This window comes from Lacerta agilis, chromosome 16 (genome assembly GCF_009819535.1).
Source record: "Lacerta agilis isolate rLacAgi1 chromosome 16, rLacAgi1.pri, whole genome shotgun sequence".
NCBI classification, from domain to species: Eukaryota; Metazoa; Chordata; class Lepidosauria; order Squamata; family Lacertidae; genus Lacerta; species Lacerta agilis.
This window is the reverse complement of record NC_046327.1, coordinates 26,126,956-26,134,835: the sequence shown is the minus strand read 5'-3', so window position 1 is coordinate 26,134,835 and position 7,880 is coordinate 26,126,956.

The following is a 7,880-nucleotide window of genomic DNA, read 5'->3' as shown; positions in this document are numbered from 1 at the left end:
TGCAATGGTTTTTTTTTACATTTTTTTTTAAATCCCCATATTTATTTCTAGATCATCACAAACTGATTTCAGTGGTGACAGACCGCTTCAGGATTTTGCCTTGATGGTCCCTTATTTTCAATCAATTTTATATTAAAAAATTACTTCGTGCGTAGCTCTGAAACTGTTGTTACTTGACAAGATTGCACGTAATAGAGCATTATACTTGAATATCTGGTCTGTGCAGTTGTTATTTATGGTGATGTAGTTTTACATTAGTGACCAATATCCCCCCAAAAGTATTTGACTTGACATCAATTCTAGGTCTTGCCCCCCCCCGCCCCCGCCCCCAATGTATTTTGAAATGAGTTGCGGGAATTGCTTGATCTGTTGGATCATAATTGTAATTGGTAAGAACTTAAGAAGAAATTTCAGCTTTATCATAATTTTTAAATGAGCAATCCTATCTGAAAAAGATATTATTTTTCTCATAGTCTACTGAGAATGATAACAGCCTTGTACGACATTTTGTAGTTGTTAATATAGAAATCCTTAATCCTTTTGTTATTTTTGTCCTGAGGTTTCATACTGGTTCCTCCGCCGTTATAGCCAAACTATGCACTGGTTTGTCTCCATATTAATGCCAATATTTTACTGTTTTCCCTGTACTGTATTTCATTTATACCTTTTAAATAATCTAACTGCCAGCTTTTTTAACTGATCTAATGATTGTATTGTTGTTGTTTTAATTCTTAGAGCAACTTCTGCGATTTTCCAGATTCTTGTTGAGTCTGGCACAAATTTTAGTGTCATTTTTCTGTAACTTTTACAGCTAACTGCTCCAGAGCTAGACCAAATAAAACCACAAATAAAAGGACACTTTTGTCAAACTGAAGGGCAAAGATATAATCCCATTGATAGTAATCCTTGCTTTGTTTTAGGACTGAATCAATTTCCTAAAGATTAAGCCAAATTAAAACCTTAAATAAAATCAGATACTCAATATAATCAAAAACACATTCAGCATCTAAAAGTAAGATTATCATTTCGTCTTCCACAACAATTTTGTCTGGATTTTCACTTTTGGGAATATTGCAACCCTAAAATATTATCCCTCATGTGACTATAGTGAATGAAGCCAATTTGAGCTTGATCTATATGATTATACATGGTGTTATTCAGTCTCCTTGCTAAAATACTACCGTTTTTTAATATATATATAATCAGTGCTAAGAAAGAAGAGAGGTCTTTCAAAATGTAAACATGTGATGGATCCTTTCCTTCTTTAGGGATTACTACTCATGGCAAGCCATAAAACTCTTCAGTATGCTGTTAATTGTCTTCCTTAAAGTTTTATCAATATATCAGCAAAGGTTTTATAATAAGCAGAGCAACATCCATATTTTATTTTATTTTAAACAATTTCAGTAGCCTCTAACATTTCAGCTTCCAAAACCAACTCATCTAATCCAGATCATTTAACCAGAGGTTAAATGTGAGAGTTTCGTTTCAGGAACTGCTTTAACTTTTCTATATCCGTGAGATATTTCTTCTTCTTTCTTTCTTTTTATTGTGGGGATTTGTTTCTTGTTTTGAAAAAAAAATATTTATATGCAAGTCATCTGCCTGGCTTATTTCCCCATTGAAAGTTTTTTGTTTATTTCAGAAATTTTTATCTTTTATAAGTGCTTTATATGTATCTAATAATACCAGCTGTATTTTACAGCTATAAGATCCTCCAAACTTAACTTTTCTTTCTGAACATGTCATGATTTCCTGCTCAGTACAATCTCTTATTCCTATTCTTCCATTCCATCAAGAAATAATATCTCTTCTCCTTAAACACAAGAACAAATATATTAAATCACATTTTTTCCCCTTCGGGATTTTTGAAGGTACAGCTAGGGCTTCAATATAATGTTTGTACGTCTTTAAAAGTTTCCCTGTCCTTATCCTTTTACAGTAGCATCTCACTCTGATACTTACAAAATTTATATCGGTATAATGCCTGTCCAGGTTTCTTTCACCTTGCAAAACTTGAATAAATCCTATATGCCTGTTAAATTCCTGTATAACAGTCTTGGGCCAATACTAGGAATGTTTGAAGCAATTTATTTTTTCAGTTATCCCATTCAGTTTCTTCTAAAACCCCAGCCCCAACATTCTCCCCTTTTATATTTTCTCTTCTCCCCAGGTATTTAATAGTAACATCTTATAAGAACCACCACCACCCCAACATCGGTAGAAGAAAGGCAATTCCAGTATTTCAATTCTGCAGCGATGAAGTAAAATACCCAAGGTCAGTCTGTCTTACTGGAACGCTGAATTTTCCAAAACTGGTCTTCGACTACATGGCATTCCAGGAAAGAATCATCTTCAGCATCCCTTCGATTTGTTCAGCTTGTGAATACCTTAATTGTTGTTTTTTTATTGCATTTGTCAACCGTTTCCCAACTTTGGTTTGCATGCATGAACAAACTGAATGCATATTTTATCCCTGTTATATAATCGCTAACATACACACACCATTTGTTGAATGGGCAAACTCAACGTGAATAAAAACCAAACATGAATGCCGTGCTGACAACTACATGGGTCAGTTCTGTAAATTTTACCAGTAAAAGATGAAACAGTGTGACTTTTTGTTTCAGCTGTTGAGTCAATAGTTGAGTTAGCTCATGACAAATGCCTGCCCTGAGCCTAGTACCCCCCCCCCACAGGCTCAGCACACTGGACAGTCACCCATCTCTCCTTTGGCGCTGTGGTCTAAACCACTAAGCCTCTTGGGCTTGCTGAACTGAAGGTTGGTGGTTCGAATCCCCACGGCGGAGTGAGCTCCCGTTGCTCTGTCCCAGTTCCTGCCAACCTAGTAGATCGAAAGCACGCCAGTGCAAGTAGATAAATAGGTACCGTTGCGGCAGGAAGGTAAACAGCGTTTCCGGGCACTCTGGTTTCCGTCACGGTGTCCCATTGTGCCAGAAGCGGTTTAGTCATGTTGGCCACATGACCCAGAAAGCTGTCTGTGGACAAACACCAGCTCCCTCGGCCTATAAGCGAGATGAGAGCCGCAACCCCATAGTCACCTTTGCCTGGACTTTACCGCCCTGGGGTCCTTTACCTTTTACCTTTTTTAATCTGACAATGTTAGGGGCTAACACCACTGATGACCTGCTGAGGTGTCCACCCCAAGCCTAGGCAGCAACTGCATCTTCCACCAGTTCCCTTGTGCCCCTCAATCCAGGAGGTTGGCATAGAGAGGCAGGCATATGAGTGGAAAGCAGTACCTTGGAAAGAGGAGAGAGGTGCCCCTCTGAGGACACATTGTCCCACAGCCCTCCAAAAACAGAGAGCCAGCACTGGTGTTTTTCCCTGGCTGGGTTGAATCATCATATGTTGTAAGGATACCTCCCATTGCAGGTGGGCCTTCTTACTTCTTGTGGAACAAAGATATTGTTCTCCTGTAGAGAAATGTGAGACTTAGAAGTTCATTCTGAGAGATAAAAATACACTTCTCTTGATATAGATTTTAGCACCACTAATTGCGTTTCTGCAGTTCCTCCCAAAGAGGGTTATCAACATAGCTCACAAAGTGTCATCTTTTAGCAACCGCTCAAGAGCTGGCTGTGTCCCCATCAACCTTCCATGCATCCCTCTCTCCGTTTGGCAAATGACACAGTTTACATGGAAACTCTATGCAAACGCTGACACAGAACTCTCTCCCCGTGTACAAGAAATCTTTTCAGCCATAGTGAAAATATCTGGCCCTGCGGTTCAGTGGCTGGAAATTACTTGTCACGTCCGCAGGCTAGTAATTTGTTTTATTTTTAAATGACCGGCCCTGCCGGTGATTAATAGCTCACAGAAATGAACTCAAAATAAGCCTCGCAGGAATAGAGATAGGCGGTGGTGAAGGAGGAGGCGGAATATGACTGAGGGAGGGGGGGTTGCTGGGACCACAGCGGGACATAGGTAGGATGAATGACATAGCAGGCACCAAGGCAGGGGGAAATTTTTTGTGCTATTTGTGGCAAAAGGTTGCAGCTGCAGATGGTGTGGCTGTCACACTCAAAGAGCTGTAATACTGCAAGATGCAAAGAAATTATGGCTTGGCCTGAGTCTCTCCTTGGTAGTTATCACAGGCTCCTTCTCTAGAGGAAGACTCATGCAGAGCATGCTAATAATTCCTCAGCAGAGAAATGTTCATAAAGCACTTGGCTGAATATGCAAGCAAACAAACCCTCTGTCTGCACCATATTTCAGTCAGTCGTCACTGCAAAGTTTGAGGTCTGTATACCATAAGCATCCCACCTCCCACAGCCCCCACCCTGTAGGGCTGCTTCTCTAATGCATTTAGGCATTATTTTACCTGTTTTAAAATGAGACCAGAGCTTATGAACAGTGCCAGTTTTACGTATAGCTAAACAGGCTATAGCTTAGGGCCTCACTCTCTTGGGGGCCCCAAAAAATGTAAAGGGGGGAAACTGGATGTACATTTCCAAAATATAAGATAAAAAACAAATAATTAAAACCTACATACAGCAACAGTGTTTTGTGCTTATTAAATTACCATATACCATATATTCAACAACAAAAACAGTGACAATTTGTTGTTGACAAAGGACAGCTAGACGTATAAAGGGCCCCATTACCTTCAGCAGCTTAGGGCCTCATCAAACCTAAATCCGGTCCTGCTTATGAAATTCCAATGTTTGAAAACCATGTGTCCTGCTTTACAGTGGACAGTCCTTTATCCTGAAGGGGTGTTAAACATGGTGTGAATGCCATGTTCTCCCCACTGAGAAACTGTTTTTGGTCCACTTATGGTTGGCGGGGGGGGGAGGACTTTCATGTGCGAGAGAATGAGCATTATTTCCAGATAAAGTTATGCTCCGGCACCTCTCATATGGAAATTATGCCTTATAAGAGGTCATAAGTTTTCAGTTTCATGCACTTCTATAGGGAATAGATATACACACCCATTGCCCAAACCCAATACAATAAATACAACAAAGATTTAAAAGCATCACTGAATATTTGAACCCACGACATTCAAAGAACTAATTATTTCCACCACATGAACAAACTGACATATCCACAACACAATAGGACAAGGAGATTCTTCAGGCACATCCATAGACATAGCAAATAATCTGAAGGCACAAAGCAGGTTCTCCTTCATGGAGAGCACGTGTTGCGGTGGGGGCCTGCAAACTTCCCCTTAATTTGCTGGCCGGGTTAGTTTGGATGGCCACTGTTATGATTGGGCCCTGGGTGTTGTTGGGGAGATTTATATGTTGCCATTTGATGATGGACAGCCCAGCTTGTTATAAAAGGTTAGCTCGCAGAGTGTTCCGCCTCTTTGACTGCTAGCTTCGGATCACCTGCCCTTCCCTCCCTAATTTTAGGCCTCTGTGTTGACCTTGCTATGCCTGTCATGGGGTCGTCTGCTTTTGAGGCAGGGGCCTAGTAGGAATTTTTCCATTTGGCTATTTGGCTGGTGCCATCTGGTTTTCGCCTACTGCGTAGCAAATACAGTGGTGCCCCGCTAGACAAAAATAATTCGTTCTGCGAAAATTTTCGTCTAGCGGGTTTTTCATCTAGCGAAGCGGCAATGACAGCCGCGCTTTTGCTAGACGAAAAAAAAGACGAAAAATTTTCGTCTTGCGAGGCAGCCCCATAGACAAATTCGTCTTGCGGGGCACCACTGTAGTCACAACTTGTAAGGTTGGCGGTTAGGCATTGGTTCTTATTTCGCTGGTTGGTGGAGGGGATTGTTGACATATTCGTTTGCCCCTCCACGTTCTTCATAGTGTGGGGATTTCCGTTAAAGGAACCCAGGGGCTCGATATGCTTTTGTCCGTATCCCCCGGTCGGGGGGGCCAGGAGCCTGTGGGAAGAGGGGAGAGGTAATTCCCACTCACTTTCTCTACCTGGAAGGTTTTCCCCTTTACTGACAAATGTCAGTTCTGTCCTTAGGGACAGATAGTCTGAACCAATGCCTAAGCAACCACTTACGTGTCTTGTAAATCAATAAAGTTGTGGCCAAAATCATGCCAAAAAAATCAAAACCAAAATTATGTCTGTGGTGTGAATTTATTTGGTTTGGGGTCCTCGACACGCAAATGCCCTGTTATGAACAAGGAAATGTGTGGGTCGTGGTTCTGTGCGGAGGTGGGAGGTGAAGGGAGAAAGAAGCACTTTTGGTGCTGAAATGTTTACTTATGTATTTCAATGGAGCTTCCATGGAGTACTAAAGGTGGTTCATCACTGGGAGAGTGAGAGCCAATTGGCATGACCCCTACTGCTGGTTTTGCACCCAGGTTCACAATCCATATGCAACAGTCCTGGATTTTTCTCTCTTCTCACATCAAAAGAGGACAAAAACAGAAAAGAAGGTGTGTTGGTCTTAGAATATCTGCAGAACATTCATTGGGGGGGGAATATTATGATTTTTTTGTATACTAGTGTCTTATGTTAACATCAGAAAATGCCAGTGCTGGACATGGAACTTACCGCATTTTTCCGTCTATAAGATGCCCCCATGTATAAGTCACCCCCTGATTTTTGACATTATTTTTTAGGGGGGGGGAACCTAGTCTTATACACAGAAAAATATGGTAGGTTCTACATTATTGCAGCTCCGGGTTTCTGCATATAAAGGTTAATATGGTGTGAAAGTAAAGAAATGCATTTCAGAATCCTACAAAGTAAAAATTGGGGTGATGATGGAGAGCCTTGTTTGCTATACACCGCATACCAGAGCAGATGGCATAGAAATTAGGAACAGCAAGGAAATGTTAGATGAGAACCCAGTCAGCTCTGCTGAAAATTGGCCAGTATGCCAGCATTGCATATTCCTGTGCTCTGTGAAATTTAAGACAATATTTTTCACTACTAAATATGCCAGTGCTGACCCAGTGGTTGAGGTACTGCCAGAGAAGGGCCTTATATAAACATTCAAAATGGAGTTCAGCGTTGCAAATCATTTTGAAAATTCTCCAATACAGCCTTTTCTTTATGAGAGGCTAGAGTACGATTTTTTTGCACACATAATTTATTCTTTGGGGGGGGGGGACTTTCCTGGCCCATATTTCTGCATGTTTTTGAGAGTTCTCTGTCTGATTATTGCACCCTCCTTCACTATGGCTTTGCTTTGAATTAATGCCTGATCAGAGATTTGATTTTTAAAAGTTCATGTTTATAAATGGGACAAGGTTGTCTTCTTTTAAAAAAGAACTAATTGTTAGAAAATTTATTTCTTTCCTTTTTAGTACAGTGGTACCTTGGGTTACATACCCTTCAGGTTACATACTCCGCTAACCCAGAAATAACACTTCAGGTTAAGAACTTTGCTTCAGGATAAGAACAGAAATCGTGCTCTGGCGGCGCAGCGGCAGCAGGAGGTCCCATTAGCTAAAGTGGTGCTTCAGGTTAAGAACAGTTTCAGGTTAAGAACGGACCTCCAGAACGAATTAAGTACATAACCAGAGGTACCACTGTATAGTTATCATCATCATAAAAAATACAAAGATATAACCAGACAAGGGACGTTATATAAATTAAATAAATTATTATTAATATTATATGTGGATTATTTCCAAACAACTCAAGTAAATCAAAGCAAGAATTTGGGCTATAGAGTCTTCTACTCCCTACTAAAGGTTGCCCTGGTATAAACACAGAAAATGATTTCCCCCAAAGCTGTATAAAACTCAGGCGGTCTCCTACATTATGTAACAAATACGTGCTAAAACAAAATCAAAAATTCTTTCCAGTAGCACCTTAGAGACCAACTGAGTTTGTTCCTGGTATGAGCTTTCGTGTGCATGCACACTTCTTGAAGAAGGTGCTACTGGAAAGAATTTTTGATTTTGTTTTGACTATGGCAGACCAACACGGCT